Here is a 20,512-nt window from a genome sequence, read left to right as displayed (position 1 = left end):
GTGCCTAAAATTTGGCTGCTATACTCACACTTCAGTGGTGAAGATTTACTCCGCAGTTGGCCTTATTTAGTATTAATTCCCTGTTACCAAGACCAAAATGAGAGCTCACTTCTGAGCATTGTATTGGCTGGGAAAGCCAGGTGTAGATCATGGCATCAGGACATCTCAATACAGGCTTGCAGAGCTGATGAATACATATCAGGCTTGAAGGCTTAGGGTTTGGTTTTTCAGCTTTTATAGTTACTTGCTGATATGTCCTTTTCAAGGTTATTTTCCTTATGGTTTCAAAGTTTGCCTTGGAAACACTCAGACATCAATATTTCTATTCCTTGTTTAAATTCTGTTTTAGGGAAGGAATAGCAGAGGCAGTGCAATACTTAACAACAGTTAGCATTTCACCGCTGTTGTCTCAAGTCTCTCATAGCCAGAAAATCTCATTTAATAACTAAAGCAACAACTTTGTTTAAAGACATCCTTTACCTGGAATCCCAGCTTTCTGTTCTAGAGGGATCAGTTCTTCATCCTTCCATTATTCGACATTAAACAGTCAATTCAGAAAGAATTTGTCCACTGTGAATGGGTAACAAACTTCTTCCTTTATCTCCTTCTGAAATGGTGGTTTCTCTGGATGAAATCTTGTCTTTGTATCGCTCTGCTGTTTGCTCACTGATTGCTATCTCAAATACAGCTGTATTCTATTGCGGCCTCAATGTTTGTACTAGAGAATAAAAGCCTGCACAATGTAAGTTATTATGATGATTTCAGGCTTGCTGCACTGATTTTTTTTAATATATATTTTTAAAGTAAAGACTTCAGGTAGATCAGAACTGATAAATAGATTGTTGAATAAAGACACCCTGCTCTGGTCAGTGTTTTCAGAAATCCTGTTTTTTGCAACTCCATTTTTACTTTTCATATGCATCATTTTATCAATGTATATGAAGCTCAAGTGGAAAATAATCAGCTTTTGTGGGATTTAGAGCTTGCAGTGCTTCTCTATTTCTAAGCATTCAAGTAATAAAGGCTTTGGTAATCATCTCCAGCATACAGCTTTACTGACTTTCCAAAAGCCCTTATTGCTGTTAAGCTTAATGGCTACTCTACAACTTAGAAGCAGCTCTGAGAATCAAAAAGGATGACACCACAATATAGACTGAATTCCAGAAAGCTACGGTTCCTGCTCCGAGAGAATTATTGAATGCATTAGCAAAACATGACTTCATTAACAGCATTAAAAGTTATCGTTTACGGGAAGGCAGGCTCAGCTTTGGCTCCTATCTCATTAAATGGCAACAACTTTTTGAATATTTTAACTAACACTCATCGACAGCTCATTTAGGGCACAGGTCTAAAAGCATTTAAGACTACAGCAGTGTTCTTTAAAACAATACGGAGAGTTGTTACTGCACTTACATTGTTTTGAATTTTAAAAAGGCATTTTCCAGAACGCTTAGTATTTACTTATGTTCATATATAATTTAAACCACAGCCAAGACCATTGGTCTCTGGGCTAATTTTGTTGCCCAAGTGTCTTTTGTTCTTTTATTTTTTCTTCATTGTAGAAAAAGAAACAGATTCTAAATGTTGTTCCTTGTGGCTTTTATAGTTTTGCTTAGGGATGGCTCAGTTTGGAGAGGATGGGATTGTATTGTGTCCTTGTGGTTCTCCTCTATTCTCATCTCTGTACCGCAGACTGGATTGAGTGAAGATCTCTTATTTCCATCTGGACAGCAGAGTCCTCTTGCAGGCAGTTGTCATAGCTGCTTTTACCATGAGATTCAGCTTTTGAGACGTTATCCTTTCTGGAGACAGTGAGACAGATCTCATGCAAGCCACCTAAATGGATAAGGACACATCACTCTCAAAGACTATTATTATTTCCTGAGCCAGCAAAACAATGGTGATCCTATTTCTTAGCTGCGTTGACGGTATTTTTTTTCTCTTCAGCCTCGTGACTGTTGCATGAATAACTGCTACAATTTTTATTTAAGACCTCATCATTCAATGTTTCAGAAAATCAGGACCAATTTCAATTAGGCTTCTCCAATTACCTTTTACCTATAGAAAAAATAAATCAAAGTGGGTAAGAATGCTGTTGCATCTCTGGGGATTTCATGCTTGCAGTTGTAAGGCTTGATTCTCTTCCACAGTGGTGCATATCAGGCAGAGGGTCTGGAACCTCTCAGCAGCTGAGACACCCAAGGTACTGCAGATCTGTAAGGAGATTCCTTCACCATGCATGGACATGGAGCAGATGATGGAAAGGAGACTTCTTTCCTGGGCAGTAAGAGAAGTTGCACAAGTGTCACTTGCTGTCATCACATCCTAACAGAGGCAGAGATTTCATCCTTAAGGAAGCTGAATACTGTCACTGCCATAGTATAAGGGATGAAAGATGAAGTTTAAAGAAATATGAGAAGAAAGCAGGAAAATAAATGATGTCTTCTTGATGGAGAAATGCAGAGACACTGGAATAAAAGGATGAAAACTAAAATGAGGAAAGGAGCAAAGGAAACAGGAAAGGCGTGGAGGGAAGTTTAAGAAATTTCATGGAGAAAGAATGCCCTCAAGAATCCATTCCTCAGGAAGAAAAGGATGAAAGGATGAGAGAGTGAGAGGGGAGAACAGATATTGAAGTGATCATATGGAAATTAGAGAAGCGGACCTGATAACATCTATTGAGAGACAGCACTGAAGGGAGACCTACTGAGAAGGAAAACAGAAGGTTTTAGGAAGGGGGAGTGGGGAAAGCAAATAAAATTTAAAAGGGCCAGACTTCCTGGGGAAGTGTGAGAAATGGAAGACTACAGAAAATTCACCGCAACATAAAACAACCAAAGAAGAAAGGAAGAATCATAGCAGGAGTAGGACATTTGGCCTATCCAGCGTGTTGCCCATGAGCGAATGGTTAACAGCTTGCTTCCTTCCATAGACTCCATTTGAATACAGTGAGCAGTTTTCACTAACTCACTCTTGCACTCAATATCCATGTTACACTAGATGATGCTGTTGCTAAGCTGTACTAAGTGGAGATGCTCTGCAAACAACACTCCATGTAACATTTGTTCTAACCTTCATGAACCTGTAGTGGCATGAAGTATGTTTGTAACATGAAGGTTGATGGCGTTGGAGAAATTGCGCTGGCTTAAGGAAGTCCTCTAGATGCTGATGTTTTCCTTTTCCTTCCTCCCTTCTTCCTCCCTTCCTTCCTTCCTTCCTCCCTTTCTCCCTTCCTTCCTTCCTCCCTTTCTCCCTTCCTTCCTTCCTCCCTTTCCTCCCTTCCTCTTGCCTGCTCCCGCCTCCCCTCCCTCCTCCCTCCCTCCCTCCCTCCTCCCTCCCTCCCTCCCTCCCTCCCTCCCTCCCTCCCTCCCTCCCTCTTCCTCCTTTCCTTCTTTTCCTCCTTTCCTTCCTCCCTCCCTCCCTGTCCTCCTTTCTTCTATTCTCTTCCTTCTTTCCTTTCTTTTCCTTCTTTCCTTTTTTTTTTTTTTTTTCCTTCTTTCATTCTCCATCCTTTTCTTTCCTGCCTTCCTGCATATTCCCAGACAAGTCTGCCAATTGGCGATCTATGCACAATGGCCCCAGCAGCTCCAAAGGACTCATAGTGAGATCAGGAGATCTTCACACTACTGGCTGTCCACCAAGCTTCTCCACGAGAGGCCAGGCTGGTGGGTGGCAGTGGCTGCCCTGTAGCACCAAGATGGCATTGTTTCTGTTCTTCATCCTGAGCACAGCAGGGCTCTGACCCTCTATTCCAAGTGAGGCAGAAGAGCAGGCCTGAGGCAGAGCAGTGTGTCAGGGAATGCCTGGGGAGCTCTGTAGGCATCATAGCCTGTGCTGCAATGCCATGCTATTGATTTTGCTCCACTCTCTTGTCACCAAGCTGCATTAAGGCTCAGTTCTCCTAAAAGCTGCATTAGAAAGACATTAGCAGAAGATCCACTGCACCTCCATGTGTTGTTCAGGAAGCTTGCAGGATTAGATGGGCCTAATGTAATGAGATAGTGTAAAAACTTTCCCTGTGATGGCTGAAATTTCTTTGTTTTTCTTGTTATGCCAGGCTTTGGCTGTCCTGATAGAGAGGGTACTGTGCCAAATTCCATCCTGAGTGCAGCTCCATAAGTCATTGTTAATGCTTAGCTTATTAGAGCTATGGGCAAGTAAGAACAGCCTAAATGAGCAATAGTGTGTATTTAACTATGCATGAGGTATGATTTGCACAACACAAGGGCTGCGTGTTGGATGTGCTGTCCGTAAATGCAGTAATGAAGCTGTTTCCTGGGGAACACTCAGTTTCCTCTAGCCAGATGACAAGAAATCCTTTTAGGCATTGCATGGTAATGATCCTGCAAGTTTTGAAGTGCAGAGATAAATGGGAAAATCTGATCTAACGCTGAACAGTAGCTTGCTGATCACAGACCATATAATTTATTTTGAGGTAAATCACTTCCATCTAGACAACAGCATTTAATGCTTAGACACAGAGGTATAGTGGGCAGACTGAGAGCAATGTCTTCTCCCCCTTGTCTCATAAACTCAATGTCCAGTATGTACATAGTGCCACTTAACCTTCAACAATGTCCTCTGAAGAACACATTGCAAGTGCTCTGGACATTTGCTTCTTAAAGGATGACTAAAATGAAAATGGTTGTGATTTATTCTTGCCGTTGCTTGTTGCAAGATCCTGGCTGAGATTCAGCCCTCCTTAGGGCAACTTTGCACTGCACTCTGGGCAGGATGCTCTTGACAAGGGCATAGCTGGTGTTCTCTCTGTGGACTATACTGCATGTGGTCTTAGGCAGCAAAAATCAATCTCTGCTTGCTCTGTGATTTTTTTTTTTTAAATTTTATCTATTTATTTATTTATTTATTTATTTATTACATAAGTAAGAAAAAGCTAAGGGCAAAAAAGCCCACAGTATTTAGTCTGTAAAGAATATGCAGCCTCCGGCCTGTGTTAAAATAATGTTTGGCAAACAGAAATCCAACAAGATATAAAATTGACTCCTGCTAAATAATTCCAAATCAGGCCATAATGTTGAAGAAAATGAGTGAGGAGGGGATTAGCCATTCTAGCTAGTACCCTTTGAGTTTGCTGTTTGGTACTGATGCTAGAAGTCCAAGTTGGCACTCGGAATCCAGCTTGACAAGCACTACCCTACTTTTACCTTTCCCTGAAATGTACTGTAATATAGCCGGGCTCCCATCTACTTTTTTCTGAGTAATGAACTTCTATCATCCTAATTCTGCTAAGAAAAAGAAAGAAGACATCATCATGCCCACTGGATTTAGCTTATACCTGAAACATACTGTTCTTTCTCCAGTCTGTTCTTTTTGCATTGCCCTTCCTTACATTCCATTTTCATATCTGTTATTCTTCCTTCTCCCTCTCCCTCTTCTTGAGCAGGTAAGACTTTCCTCCATGACACCTGGATTAGAAAGCTGTGCCTTAAAGAGGCTCAATGCTAATACCATCTCACCCAATTCTGCAGGCTGTGGATTTAACCTAGCTGCAAGGATGCTTTCTTTCTGCTGGATGCACTTTGTCTTGTCTTTGTAGAAACACAACTGATTTGTCAACAGCTACAGTGAAAAATCACGCTTCTACAAACTCTTCCCTGATCAGAGAAGTGTAACAAGAAGAGCTCCTGTCTCAGTGCTGGCAAGACAGCATGATCCATCCAGATGCATGAAAAATCAGATTTGTCTTCACTCTGTGCATCTTACAGTCACAAATGTACATGCACAAATACACACACACACATTTCTTACCTGTTCTTACCAGTGCTCTGGGCCTGATTGCTACACTACAGCATAGAGGAAGGAAGTTTCCATTTCATCTATGCTTAGATTTGTCCAGCGACATCCCACACTGTGAAAGAGAGTCAAGATCCAAAACAGCCCCCACAGTCTGCTTTTTGTGTCTGACAAGCTGCACCAGACATCAAGACTATCAGCAGGTGCTGCATTCCCCTACCTGTAACCAACCTGCTCCCATCCTGGGACTGAGCAGACCTGGTTGAACCCATCACTCCAAACTGCCCTAAACTATTTAATGTCGTACATAAAACTGATTGTTCAAGCCCCCCTCCTTCATCTTCCTCATTTCACCTCTGAAATTAGTCCAGCTCTGGCCATAGGAACATCCTTCACTTATAAGCCAGTATGTAGGCAGATGAGAGCACTGCTGGAATTCTTATATTCCACTGCTGGAGGATGCAGCTGATCTGCAGAGCCTGGGGCCTAATTCTTCAGCATGAGTGAAGCTGGGATGGAAATATCTCCCACACACTTCAGGTCACACAGAAGCCAGAATGGAGAAAACATTTGCTGTACCTGATAGCAGAAGTAGACTGTAGTCAATTCCAAATTGCAAGTAAGGGCATGTTATGAGATTAGATAAACATGTTGAAACATTCAGTGACTGATGCAAACAGTATGGTTTCTAGAAGAGCCTGAGTTTCAGCTTTTCTCATTAGAAATACAAGTTTCTGTACCTTCATCAATGGTGAAGTTTAAAACAAGAGTGGAGCAGGTGTCAGGATCAATCTCCATACTCTCCCTGCTGCCAGTGTCCTTGGAAGTCACTATGGATTTGACATTTTCTTCCTTTAATTATGTCAGTTTTCATTTTCTGGCTGTTCATAAGGAAGCTATTAGCCTGGAACAGCTGCTGGAGCCATGTAAAATGAGATCCAGCCATGCTTAGTCTCCAGCAGACGGGTACTGCTCTGCACAGGCTGATGCATCTGATACTGACATCCATCCTGAAGCCAAGTGCAAAAGGCTGAAAGCTGGATATGCCCTGGAGATCAGTTTGTCCTGTCTTCCTTGGGGTTTATCTTCTTAGGCCTTGCAGAGGTGGATTTATGGGGGGAAGTTGGGAGGAGTGTAATGCTCTCCATCTATAAGTACCACAGCGTATTTTGCATCATGAGAGAGGGAAGTGATCATAGCACTGATTTCCTTCCCATAGCACCATCATAACCACTTTATAACTAACCCAGAGCTATGGATGTGTACATACAGTGTCTCTGGAAAACCCTACCAACCTTCTACTCCCCATTTTCCACCCCTGAAAACATGGGGCAATTTCTTGAATGAAGGCAAATCTGCCCTGGCTGGAAAATGTCATCCCAGCTAAAAACAGAGGGTGATCCCTATGTCAGAGAGGTGGTTTACCCAAAGAACAGTAGCTTTGTGTGCTGCTCCAGGCTTCTGCCTTGGAATTTTTATCTCAGGGCATGTTTGGTCAGTGTTTTTGCCTGCTTTTACCTGTTCTCTGAGTGATATTATGTGGCCTCCACTACTTCCAGTGCAGCATGTGGCTGTAATTTGCCCAAGACTCCTTCTGTCCTGTCACTCTAAATGATCTTTACTTAAATTAAGGTCACATTTCAAGGGGAAAATCAGCAATGCTATGATGAGTCAAACAGAAGCATGAAGTCAGCTGGCATCACTTAACAAGAGAGAGACTTGTGTATTGAAAATTTCATCCTGCAGAATGGTTTTGGTTCAATTTAGGGCACTCTTTCACCATGGACTAAGTCCCTCAGGATTAAGGAACACTTTAGTCACATTAGGACCTCTTTAATCCTAAATGAGGACATCCATTTGGGGCTTTAATACACACGGGCTTCCCATGGTCAGGTGAACTGGCTCAACTTACAGAGCATCCCCTTGCAGACAAACCCTAAGTCTCCTTTGTTTTGTGTTTTTGCAGTGTCCTACAGCAAAGGACCGCTGTGTCACACCTGCTACCCCACGTGTCTAAAATCCTCTTTCCTTCCTTAAGTCACTGACTCATCCCTCTCATCAACTCTTGACTCTCTTTGCAAAGTTTGTAGGCTGCAAGCTATATAAAGAAACAAATTATGCTCAACTGTATTAGCAAGCAGCCTGGGGGGATATTTTGTTTTCTTTTGATTTTTTCTTCTATGCGGCATCAGAAAACAATTTGCCCAAATCTTCAAACTTTCTGAAACGTTTGACTCACGTTCCTGATTTATCAGGACTACTTTGTGCCTTGAAATTGCTGCACATGCCAATACTTCACTCTTTCGTTCACTGCCTTCTTTATTCAGAGTCAATGACTTTTTCAGAAATAATACAGGTGATGTTAGATTATTTCACGCCAAACAGTCACATCCATCTACTCTCTCACTGTAATTAGAGAGAAAAGTTTCACATCTGAAAATAAATAGCCTAAGCATGAGGTGTTTTTGTTGAACAATACAGAACAAGTGGGAGGACAGGAATGCAGAAACAGAGCCAGGACTCTGAGTGGCAAAAATTGGCTCATCTCCATTAGCTTGTTAGAGCTACAATAGCTTGAACTCTCGCATTTGGCAACAGGCTATACAATGATTAAAAATGCATAGAATAAAGAGAAATGTATCCTTTTAAGCTGTTCTTTCAGAGCTCTATTGGCAACAACAGTTTCAGAAACTTTGGTTTCTTCACTTGCACTTCTGTTGCGCAGCTGTTTCTTCTCAGTAAGATTCTGCAGTTGTCTCTTCAAAAGTGCCTACGTTTCCTTACAAAAATTGGGATGTGGGTTCCAAATTCAAGGTGCTGTTAGAAGTTGTATTCCCATCCTGCCACTCATCACTAACTTGATGTCGCGATTCTCCCACTCCACAGCTTCTGCTTAGTTTCTCACATTCAGATTTCTAGTTTTTGTAAATGGGTTGGCCTTCGTTGGCATCTTCCACATCATGGACAGTGCTCAATAAACAACCAAGCACTTAAAATATTCAGTAATCATTTTGTTAGCACAAATAAGAGAAAAGGAGACCTCTGTGATCCAGATTTCTAGCATAGTACCTACGCATATAAATGTGTCTAAAAGCAGGAGCTTATTAACACGTTTGATGCTGCTTAAGGAAACCAGGTCATTAAATCTGGTTATCTGTACTGATATTTACTTGAGAATGTTGTATTTTCTATTTTCCTATAAGCCAAAAGATTTTATGACAGCCGGCATATCCTTAGAAAGACCTCACAACTGCTGTGATGTTTATTAGTCAGAAGTCTGCCAAAGCCTTTTCTCCTTATGACTCTCCAAATATATCCTTGCACCCTTTTGTTTATTTCCTGCTATTGGCTGACAGCAGCTCCTCAATCTGCTTAATACAGCACGTAAATATAATGAATTTGCAGAATATAGAGCATCAGAGGAGAGAATTACATCTTACTATGTCCTCTCATTTCTCAGGCTAATTTAAAATGCTGTATGCTTCTGATGCTGAATTGGAAACAAGCTGTTGTTTCATGATTTGTTGCTGTTGTTGCTGTTTAATTTAGGTTATGTTTAAAAGTTAAGGCTACTCTCACATACCTCCACGGGAATACTGAAAGTAAGAATCATCTTTGTTGCACTTTCTTCTTCCATGATGTTAGCAGTAGGGTTAGCAAACTCCCCCAGCAAGGATGTTGTATGTGCTGTTCTGTCTCCTGACATATGTCTGACAGCTCAGACTGAGACCAGGACTTGGTTTTCAGAGCTGACAGCTGAGTTCCACACTTACATGACTCCTGTCCTGAAACCTGAAGGACACAAGTATTTGTGCAGACTATTAAGGACTATTACTAGGACATTCTTGGGAAGCAAGACATTTCTACCCACTGTACATTTAGCTACACAAGAGACACAAGTATTGATGTAAATAGCTGCTTCTTCTTCTTATTGCTGTTGTTATTATTGATATTATTATCAAATGAAGTATGTTAACAAGAATATTTTGTGTAGCTTGCTGAGTTTCCCTACAATGAGCAATCCAACAGTCATCTGTACTGCTGCTGTTCACACAAAGGGAGACAGTGAGAACACTGATAAGGACCAGAGGTTGCTTGGAATTGTTTACTGGTGATAAGATTGAGATGTCTGTGATATTTCAGACAATGCCCGCAGTTTGGGAAGGCTGGGATGGGAAGAATCAGAACTGAGACTGAGAACTTGCATGGTGCTTCAGCCATGAGGGGCCATCTGGGCTCAGAGCCCAGGGAGTGCATTAGGGACTGCCAGCATCACTTATCTGCAGGCAGAAGGGAATGAGTAATGTTTTGGATGTCACCCTGCACCTCTCCTGCTGAGGAATGGTGCTGTTGCTGCAGAGGAGCCACCATCACACTCTGGAGTCCAGGGTGACAGCAGGAATGCTGCCCCACTCAATTCTGCCTCGGACAAACCCTTGGTATAAATGACACTATGACCTTGATTTAGAAGAAATAAAGAGCTGAGCCTGAGAATATTTTCCCTACATTTGGGGCAATATTTTTTTTTTATTATTTGGAGCACCCTGCACCTCCAGCCCTTCTACAGGTTCTCACTTCCATATGTTCTCACTCTCCAGTGTTTAAGGATGCTAAGTTTGCACAGCCTTCTTAGTGGTTTATTCCTATTAGAGAAAGAGGAGAAGGGAGAGTAGCATGTTTGTTTGTTTTTCCTGGTGCTTGTTTGTTTGTGTAGTTTGGTTTGTTTTTGTGTTGGTTTTGTTTGGTCTGGTTGTTTTTTTTACTTTCATCTATTCAGAATATAAAGTATTTTAGAGCTGTGCAACTGTTGGCCAGTTTCAGCCAAGAGCAGTAGTTGGGCAGAGATCTCAGAAGTGTGAAGGTCTATCAGGTGACTGGACGGGGGCAGAAGCCTGTGGGCTGTAAGCAGGTAACATAAGGAGAGCTTTGGATGACAGGACTGTAAAAGGAGTTTGAGGGAAGATGGATTTAGGGCAAAGACTAGGGGCATAATGGCAGTGTTAGAAGAAACATAGCTGAGAGTTGGATTACATGTACAGATCAGTGCTCAGGACAATGAAAATACATCTGTGTGGCATCAGACTTAATTTGCTTTACTGCCAGTGGACAAGTTATTTCTCCCATTAGTCCCAAGTGCTGTTGCTTTGTTTTTGCACTGGCTCCCTGGTCACCAATGACCTGAGAGGCAGACACAATCTTTCATGGACACTTGAAATTTTAGGCTGACAAAAAACAGCATTTCCTAGCGAGAGAACAGCTCCCTGACAACTGGATTAAGCAAATGGAGGAGTCCCAGACCTAAAGAGTCTGTGCATGCATTTCAGTAGCAGATCTCCTAGCTCAGTGATCTGTGCAAATTAAAAGCAGAAGTCAGTAACAGCCAGCCCATTTTAGCAGAATACTTACCAGAAGTGTGGTGTTTAACACTTTCTCCTGTTCTTGGCTTTTGATCTGTCTAGTGTGGGTGTTCCACAAATGTGAATAGTCTTTATCAAGCCTGTGGCCTTGAAAGAGCTGCTGTCATGCAAGAAAACAGACTATGCTCGTACAGCACTTGTGTCAGAGTCACTAGCAGCCCACCACCAAGTTCTTACCCACTAGCTTAGCGAATGGAGGTATTTTTCACTTGGCAGTGTGCCTGGTTAGGAGTCAGTATCAACCAGAGATTAAATCTAGTTCAGTTACCTACTTCCAGCAATAGCATTTGCTGTACTGTTTCTACTGTCAAGGAAACTGTCACCCTTTTGTGGTTCAGTGTTTTTATAGGACTTCAGATTTTCTGAAGTTGTAAAGCAAATGGCAACAACAACATTTTTGCAGTACTCCCAGAAAGCAGTGGGCTACTACAGCTTGAAAAGACTTGGGTTAATAACATCTAGGCTTTCAAAATCCCTGCTACTCATCATGTAAGGTACCATGAAACGTCACAAAACTTGGCATCAGCTCACAAACTGGTGTAGCAGACAATTCGGCAGTACAAGGCTTTGCAAACCCATGTGACCTTAATGCGCTAAAGCCTGGAATGCGTCCTCACAAGATCACAGATATATTGTTTTCACATTCAGGCTGGCTCACATGGAGCTTGCATGGCAGTTACTGCAAAGACAGCACAGCTACCATGCTACATGGTTACTTCTGCCCCAGATAACCAGGAAGAGATTACCATTGTTTTGGTTTTGGATGAATTAATAGCAACTAAAACCTTCTTGCCTGTATTTTGCACGAGCTAAAACAGATGAGAGTTACTTGATCTGGTGTCTAGGATGGCAGCATTTTACCAAAAACGTACTGCTCCACGCTTGTAATGCTTCAACCCAGCTTAGAGACTCCTTTGCCTTTTTCTTTCATTGTTTTTCTAGGAGCTGCTTTCCATTTCCAGAGTTATTTCATCAAGATTGGATAGCTAAGCTTTATTTCTCTTAAAATGCCAGAAAATTATTTACATCTATTCATTGGGAAAACAGCCACAAGTTTGGGGCTTTCAAAAGAGAAAACGATTTGTAGTTCATTTGCTTAAGGAAACCGTGCCCACTCAGCCAAGTTGTTTGTTCACCCATCTATCAATTTGGTTCTAATAACTATGAACCTGCACGCTGATTTCAGCCAGATTTGGCAGATTTGCTGTGTTCCTGCAAATTGTCTAAACGCACATGGTTAGATAAAAAGAGCCTATTATTTCCTTCATCATGCAGAAAAAATCAGCTATTTTTTGCTCTTTTGGGTGAGAGAAGCCTGGCCCATTAATCTGTGCTAATAATTGGTCAGGTGTGAAGGACTAATACAGCTACAGCTCATCTGACCCCTTCCCTGCCTGCTAATTATAGCACTCAGAGAGGTGAGTCTACTGTAGGAAAATGTAGGGATATATGGAAGGTTAAGGTGAAAACTAGGATTACTGAAGGCCTGTTGGGGGCTTTGTAGGAATCAGGTAGAGAAACAAGTCCCTAAGAGATTATGCTTCAATAGTTCTGCTACTTATGAAATACTGTCCTCTCTTTCCCCCAGGAGTATCACACTCTGAATTTTTTTGCCATTTATATTCAGAAACCTCACCTGAATGACTCAGATCTTCTCAGCTGGCACTTTGAAGATGTCATTGCCATTCAGCCTACATTTGCTGGATAAAAATGACAGCCACCTTTCCGGGCATCTCCTCCCTCAACTGCTTGGGAACACAGAATCCCAAAAGCACACATCATTCCCCCCCCCCTCTCACTCATACACTGTCTGCATCACTTTTCATCCTTTTCTTCTTTGGAAGAATGAATACAGAATATACATCTTTGACTGGAACTGAGGAACTTTTATGGTGACAGTTGAGATTTGTGATAGTTCCAGCAGGAACTAAAGGTGCTTTACAAATTTAAGATCTTCTCTGTCTCAGATACATACACAGGGGACAGGATGGCAGCCTGAGAAGGTGAGAGGGGAAGAAAGGGAAAAATAGAGGGAACATAGTGATGGGGATATCTGAGGTTGTGCTTGTGGTATACATGAGTCAAGAGAAGGACTGAAGAAAAGGAGTTGATGAAATGAGGGAGTGGAGGAACAAAATAATGCAAAGGAGAGCAACGTGAGATGTCTTTGCAAAGCACCCTCTCTGCAGCAGCCTTTTGTGACCTGACAGAGGAATCCCCAGAGGAAAACCGCATGGTATCATATTGTTTTCTTCAGTACCTTTCATTTTGTTCTTACAAACTGTAATGCTTTACTTACTCTTTGACACCTGCTGAGCGCTTGGCAGACGTCTCGGATGAGCTGTCAGCAAATGCATTTGCATCTTGGGCACCGCAAATCGATTTGATGGCTAAACTGGATAATTTAAATAAAAATAGGTTACAATGAAGAATGAAACCTACCTCCTGCTCACCAAATTAAAACCCTAAAAGCACAGGCTTGTTTGACACAAATATCCCATCAGCTTCAAAGATAATCTTTTAGAACGAAGGTAGAAGAAGAGGTAATGTAACCCTCCAACATTACTGTCCCCACTTCTTCAGTGAGAGAACACCAGTGATGTGGGAGCCCCGACCACATGTCTAAAATGAAACCCCTCAGTTTTGTATAACCTCGCTGCCTGTTCCTTACAGCTTTCCTTGGATGCTACCATTCATTCAGAGCCCACTGCATACACGTGCTGCAGCCTATATTTCTTCCAAAAAGCCGTATCTTAAACTTCCTCTGTTGGCATTCCCTTTATGATTATACTGCTTCCAAACATTTACAGTAGCTTTATTAGATCCATCTGGTATCCATCATAATTTTCAAACTGTTCCAAACCCAAACAATGTGTATCACAAGCAAATTTTACTAGCAGACCATTCATCCTCCCAGACTCTGAATAATAAACCAAACGTTGGCTCCAGCTGAAGTCCTTGAAGCATCCAGCTATTAACCTTTTTCCATTTTAAGAACTAGGAAGTTATTCTGTCTCTTTGTAGGCTCTCTTGGCTAGTTTTTAATTCATGACAGAACTTTACCTCTCACCTCTGATTCTCAAGTTCCTTTACAGCCTCTTTGAAAAAGATTTTACTGACAGAGCCTCAGGGCTTTCAATTAATTGCACCCCCTCCATCCTTCCATTATTTTAATACTACAGTATGTTTATGCCTCAGAAAATAAATGCTTTTCCTACCACTAGGAAGTAACTTCATTTTGGCTTACCAAAACCAGTGCATGGGAGGTCTATATGCATGATTGTTTTCCTTCCCCTATCAGTATAACTCTTTGATTCCAGCCTATATCAGTCCCCCAAATGCTTAAGAAATGCACCTTCAATACTTTACCTCAACACTGAACTATAACTCCATAACCTGTATGAGATCCACTTTGAAGAGCAAATATTGTTCTTTTCATTTTCTCCTTGCAAAGGAAATATTTACCATAACACATTACCCCAGCTATTTGAGATCTGATAAACAGCTTTTCATTCAGTGGGATGGGCTTTCCTGAATTCAGCTACTCCTTATCTTAGTTCTCACATTCTTATATCACCTGTTCCCCATTAGGTAACATGATTTAATTTCATCTTTTTCAAACACGTCTCCAGGAGTCTTTTGCCTGCATAACTTCTAACAGCCAAGACAGAACTCTGAGTTCCCATTCCATTACACTAACTAGTGTGAGAATGAATGTACATGAACAGTTCCATTCCCTTTCCCAGATCTCTTCTAGAGGCAAGAAATTGGGAAGGCAGCCAAATATCTCTGTCACAGTCGAGAATACTGTTAACTGAATTAGTGCAAAGTGGCTACTTGTGTGATCAGCGACTGGTTGGACTGAGGTGGCAATGATGAACTGGCTGTACCTGGGCTGCTGGTAAGTAAACTTCCTTTCCTGCCTTTTCCTACTGACCTCTATATTTGTGTTTGCCCATGGCACACTGTGTGGGTGGTTTGTTTTTCCTCTATTTTACTTTGTCGGTCATTCGTGTCAAATTGACAATAATGCCATAACTACATCCATTCTCCTTTGTAGCAATCACCTCTGAGTTCAAATGAAAGCTTCCATTGTTTTGTTGTCAAAACTTCTTTATTCACTGAAATTCATTCCTTAGCAGCAAACCTTTAGAAACGACAGCATATATGAAAGAATGCATTGAGCAGTGGACGGGGTAGCCTGCCTTGCCTCAGCTATCACTGGGACAACAGTAAGGGCAGGTGTTGTCCTCCCAGCTCTTGCCTGCATTCTCACAAATGCCTTAAGATCCAGTGGAAATTCCTGCTACTCCACATTTTGAGCCATTAGGTGAGGCATCTGACTCATCTGTTAAACCCAATGGATGATTTTTCCATTGACTTCAACAGCTCTGCAACTGGTCCGAGGCAGCCGCAAATGGAATTTCATTAGCAAAGCTATTCCATATAAAGGTGAAGATTTTGTTTCCTGGATATCTCTTCTGCCTGGAACTTTCACTAGCCTCTGGCACAAAACAAGACAGGACATAATAAAAACATCTGTGTGAACTTATTTGTGTTGAGTCTGGTACACAGTGTCTGTGAAGATGTATTTTTCTGTCAAATTAGGTCTGCTGCCAGCGGGGAAAATGAGAGATAAGCCATATTTGCACACTTCTGAATTGTTTTCAAACTCAGACCTTGACACTAATGGCTGTTATACAGAAAAAGGAGGTATTGCTACAGTGTACATCAGCCGAAATGAACCTGCTTGTCTTTTCCCCACTGCAACCTGGCAGCCAGAATGAATAGCTTTTCTGTTTGGCAAACACCTGATGCAAAATGCAGTCAGTTCACACACCAGCAACAGGCATGCTTTCTACTCTCCTCTATTGAAATTCTCACCTCTATGTATCTAAGAGCTACCACATTAGATAGGGTCATTAACCATCCACTGCAAACTATCAATAGGCACAAACTGGCTGAACCAATGCCTGTTCTGACAGCTGGGAGACTGCCTGATGATGGGAGGAGAAAGGCTCTGGAGCAGCTCGTGGCTGGAGGCCAGAAGTCTGACTTTCAAGCATCTGTGGGGAGAGTTGTTTCTCTGCTCTATCAATCCGTCTGTCAGGAATTACTGTTTGCTAACAAGCTTTATTTCTGTGACTGGACTTGTACATGTTTTCAGGGTTGTGCTTGTTACTGTCATAACAGAACCTTTCCAAGTATCACATGCACTGAAATAAAGCGTTAGCATCTTCAAGGAGTTTACACAATGGAAAACTTCACCCATGCTGGCAGGAAGCGTACCTGGTTAGGTACATTTTACAAGGTTTGAACAACATCAATTATTTTCCCTACCAAGTGAAATATACAGGCGTCTGTCCAACAGCCTTCCAGATATATTTAGTGCCTCTCATGGTCATGAAAGAATAAAATTATTCAGTATCAGCAATTTCTGTTCCTTAAAGTTGTGACTCCCCCCTCCCCCTCCATTATATGTATTAAAAGGAAGAAGCAAAAGGACCCACATTAATAAGAGAATGTGGATCCTAATTGTCAACAGGAGAATAACAAAGAGGACAGTCCAGCCTTTGGACTTGAAGAGCTCTGCACCGCGTGTAATAGCTGAAGAGAAGGAATAACACAGGGTGTGCCTGGGCTTCACCCAGAGCCCAGCAACGTAAGTAGAAACTGGCTGCAATGGACAAATACACCAAGTCTTCCATCTGCAACAACATAAAACTTAGAGAGGGAAAAGGGCAACGAGTGTTGGAATATCTCTGCTAATCCCTTCTGCCCCACAGGAGATTTGTCTCTCCTCCTTGCTAGCAACCTGAATAAGCTTGCATTAGTAGGGAAAGACACTATAGCCCAGCTTACACTGAGATTTTATATATATATATATATGAAATTTATATATTTATATATATATAAATATATATATAAATTTATATTATATATATATATATATAAATTTATATATTTATATATATATAAATATATATACAAATTTATATTATATATATATATATATGACATTTTATGACATTTTTTCCATCTGATTTTATTTTAGATAAATACTAAAATCCATGAATACTTGGAATAATGAGTAATAAAAACCAATAAGGGGGAGGAAGATCAGTGTTATAAAACAGTGTCTGGCATGTATGAAACCGGTATGAAACTGGCAAATCCAGAATCCAAAATGGCAGATTTGTTTAGTTTGTATTCTTAAAGGAAAACACTACAATTTTTTAAAAATCAGAATCGTTTTGTCTTGAAAACCTTGGAGTTCTCTTTAATTATTTCCAAGTCAGTATCACAGTTCCATAGCCTTGTCTGTGTGAAGTGGAAGCTTAGAGATTCCTTAACTCCCTGCTTCTCCAGTGGCTTGGGTGTTCAATTCACTCATTCATCACACGGTAACCAGCCAACATTCACAAGCTGGTCTTCAGTTGCAGTGAGGCTGGGAGCGAGACCCACAGCTGGGTCCTGTCATTTTCCCTGAAGCTGGATGGAACAGACAAATCAACAGCAGGAAATGTACATTTAGTACTAGTGATGGATGTTACTATTTGGAATTCAACTATTTCCAAGGCAGGGTTCTCCAAAGTCTGTATTTTTCGCTTGTTGATAGAAAGAAGAACAACCCAAGTACTTAAGTTGCGTGCCTTCTTTACTTATTTGGTGTGTTTTGATGCTTTCCAGGAGCAGATTAGCAGTGCTGTGGAAAAAAGCTGTATAGCTACAATGGGTCACATTAGTCATCAGGCACATCCCATGCATGGTCATCAACCAGGGCAGATCTGTACATCCTACTGTTTGCTGCCTGTTTCATCCTGCCCTTGCTTTGTAACTTTAGGGTCAGAGTGACTATTTGGCACAGGAACTCACCTGAAGAGCAGTTTTGGTACGGTAGAAGGAACAGCTGCTTACTTTCTTAACTGTGGTACAGTCTCCTGGGATAATTCCTTGCTGTGTGCCAGGCTGGTGGACATTCATTCCTTTTCAGTTTTTCTCCTTTCTTTTTTGACTAAATTCTGGCCACACATCTGCTTTACCAACATACAAAGTCTGTAATCTTCCTGTTCTAAATGAGTAAACTGGAGCCAGTTAAGCCTCTTGTGAAAAGAAGAATTGGTGGGACAAGAGTCTGTTCTCCCTGAGCTCTTGCCATGGGTCAAATGAAAGGCAGGACTGAGATCTCTACAAGTATTTGCAGCAACTCATGAATTGTGCAACACAGGTGAAACGATGCTTTCACATGGGCATTGCAGCATCAGGCACCTGAGAGGAAAACTTTACACCTCAGAGGTATTCGAAAGCACTCCAAAGGCAGCTTAACCAGGAGAATTCTGGCTGGGAAATACAGGAGCCAGGAAAGAGGGCCTACAGAATACAGACATATTAAAAGAGGGATAGGCAGATTAGGGAGATGATAGATAAGCATTTATAAATACAAGATACATGAAAGCTAGTGCCAGAAGATTGCATAATACTAGCCTGGATATGCAACAGGACAACAGACATTTTTGCCAAAGAACTGCCAGTGGGAGAGAAGGTTCTTGAGGTCTTTGAGGGAAAGGGAAAAAAAATATATATACAAGATAAGAATAAAAAATGACATGATGGAGAGGGCTGGTGGAAAAGGAAAGCTACCAAGGACAGAAGGACAGATTTATTTTGGTAGACAAGGAAAGATATTGCTGAATTGCAAGACAGATGGCTCCTGTCTAGGACTGAAGATGTATGTGTTAAGTTACAAGAAGAGAAAGGGTTAATCCAATGCCTGTGCACACCTCAGCCACAAGAGTAACAATAAACACACTCCTCTGCACAGAAGGTCTTCAATAGACTTGTCTCAGTTGTTCAACTCAAGTTCCAGATCATAATTTGTCTCTTACAACAAGCCTCTCTCTGTCTGGTCCATACACATGGTATGGGAACTTGTTCATTAACACGAGACTAAGATTGCCTGAACGTGAAAAATCATTGCACGTCATTGAGTTCAACAGAGATATAGTCATTATTTTCACCTAATAATTAAAGAAAACAAGTAGAAAACAAACACAGTCCTTTTCATTGCACTCACTGGAAACACTACTGTGAAGTGACATTACAAAACCACAGGAAAGAGCGAGTTAAAAGGGCACACGTAATGGTGGAGTTTTCATTCAGACCACGCAATTTAATTATGCATTGCATTAGATCAAAGGGAAACTGAATTAAAACAACAACAAAAAAAAAAACTACTGCACTGTGGAGAATGGAGTTCCTCTTCTTAAAAGCTCTGGAAAGATTGAGGCTGTATCAATCAGAACAGAAAAACCTAAGAGGAAGGATAAATGGATGTTAAGTGCACAGGGCTGGGGAACACCCTAACCATGTTTTACAAGAAAACCATGATAAACCAGGTGGCTTTGTGTCTATATGGATCTATTGAAAAGGAATAACACCAACCTATATTCAGACAGAGGCTTTCTGCCTATATGTACACCCTGATGTACACAACCATCATATATTGTGCCATACTAAAAGGCTGACGCTATTTCTCTATGCTTTGGTTGCTCTAACAGAAAGAAAGCTCTGATTCCCAAAGGGACTCCTACTAATTCACTGCTAAACTTTCCTTTAGCCCGGGAAAAGACACTAACCCGATACTACTTCACGTCTCCGTCCAACAGGAGGGCGGAACAAAAGCGTTAAGAAACAAATCCAGAGCTACGCTTAGCCCGTTTCCTGAACACAGGAACAAGGAATACCCTGCTTGCCTGCTCCTAGTGGAGCCGATTGCACATCGGAGTTATTTCTTTCGGAACAGTGTTTCTTAGCGCAGTGTGTGTGGTGGGCGCCCACCCCCCGCTTCTCCTCAGCGCTCGGCGGGCGAAGGACGGCTGAGGGCGGCCGCAAAGCCGCACTGAGATTAGCTCCATCCCTCCCGCCCGGGGCGCGCAGTGTGCCCTGCTCTGCCCTGCCCTGAGCTCCGATTAAGCCCCTCAATCCCACTCCCCATCCCCGCATCGCCTCAGCACATCCCGCCCCACCTGGCCGCGAGGCGCCGCCCGTGACATCATGGAAACACCCTCGTCCTCAACGGCCGGGCGGCAATAACGCCCCTCGCGGGCGGGAGGAGGAAGGAGAACGCGATCTTCTCATTACCCGGGGTTGCTGTCAATCCGGAGCGGCGGTCCCGCCCCCAGCCCCGCTCGGGTTCGTCCCCGATCCGGCGTGCCGAGCCGTGGTGCTGCTGGACGCGCTGCTTCTCTTCCCGGCGCAGTTAAGAGTCGCTCTTTGCGCTTGTGCTCGCCGTTCCCGTCCGACTTCTGTCGCTCCCTGCGGCCGGCAGGTGTGGGGCTCAG

General features: G+C 42.1%; 1 protein-coding gene and 1 long non-coding RNA gene across 13 annotated transcripts in view; one reads left to right on the top strand and one right to left on the bottom strand.

The window, feature by feature from the left end:
- LOC107309197 overlaps positions 1 to 20,411 on the bottom strand; it is a 26,410-nt gene extending 5,999 nt beyond the window's left edge. For 3 of the 6 annotated variants that reach the window (XR_004306426.1, XR_004306429.1, XR_004306428.1), the window contains exons 1-4: positions 18,048 to 20,185; positions 13,471 to 13,566; positions 9,338 to 9,546; positions 481 to 1,836 (exon numbers count right to left, since the gene is read on the bottom strand). This is a non-coding gene — a long non-coding RNA (uncharacterized LOC107309197). The other 3 variants (XR_004306427.1, XR_004306430.1, XR_001553109.2) reach the window with 3 other exon arrangements.
- Positions 20,402 to 20,512, top strand: part of OSBPL3 (oxysterol binding protein like 3) — an 81,148-nt gene continuing 81,037 nt past the window's right edge. For all 7 annotated transcript variants that reach the window (XM_015853793.2, XM_015853791.2, XM_032443188.1 and 4 more), the window contains exon 1: positions 20,402 to 20,512. The gene's annotated coding sequence lies outside the window, so the exon portion shown is untranslated.

Source organism: Coturnix japonica, chromosome 2 (assembly GCF_001577835.2).
Source record: "Coturnix japonica isolate 7356 chromosome 2, Coturnix japonica 2.1, whole genome shotgun sequence".
In the NCBI taxonomy this organism is placed as follows: Eukaryota; Metazoa; Chordata; class Aves; order Galliformes; family Phasianidae; genus Coturnix; species Coturnix japonica.
Note: the sequence above shows the minus strand (reverse complement) of the source record. Positions and strands in the feature narration are given on the sequence as shown.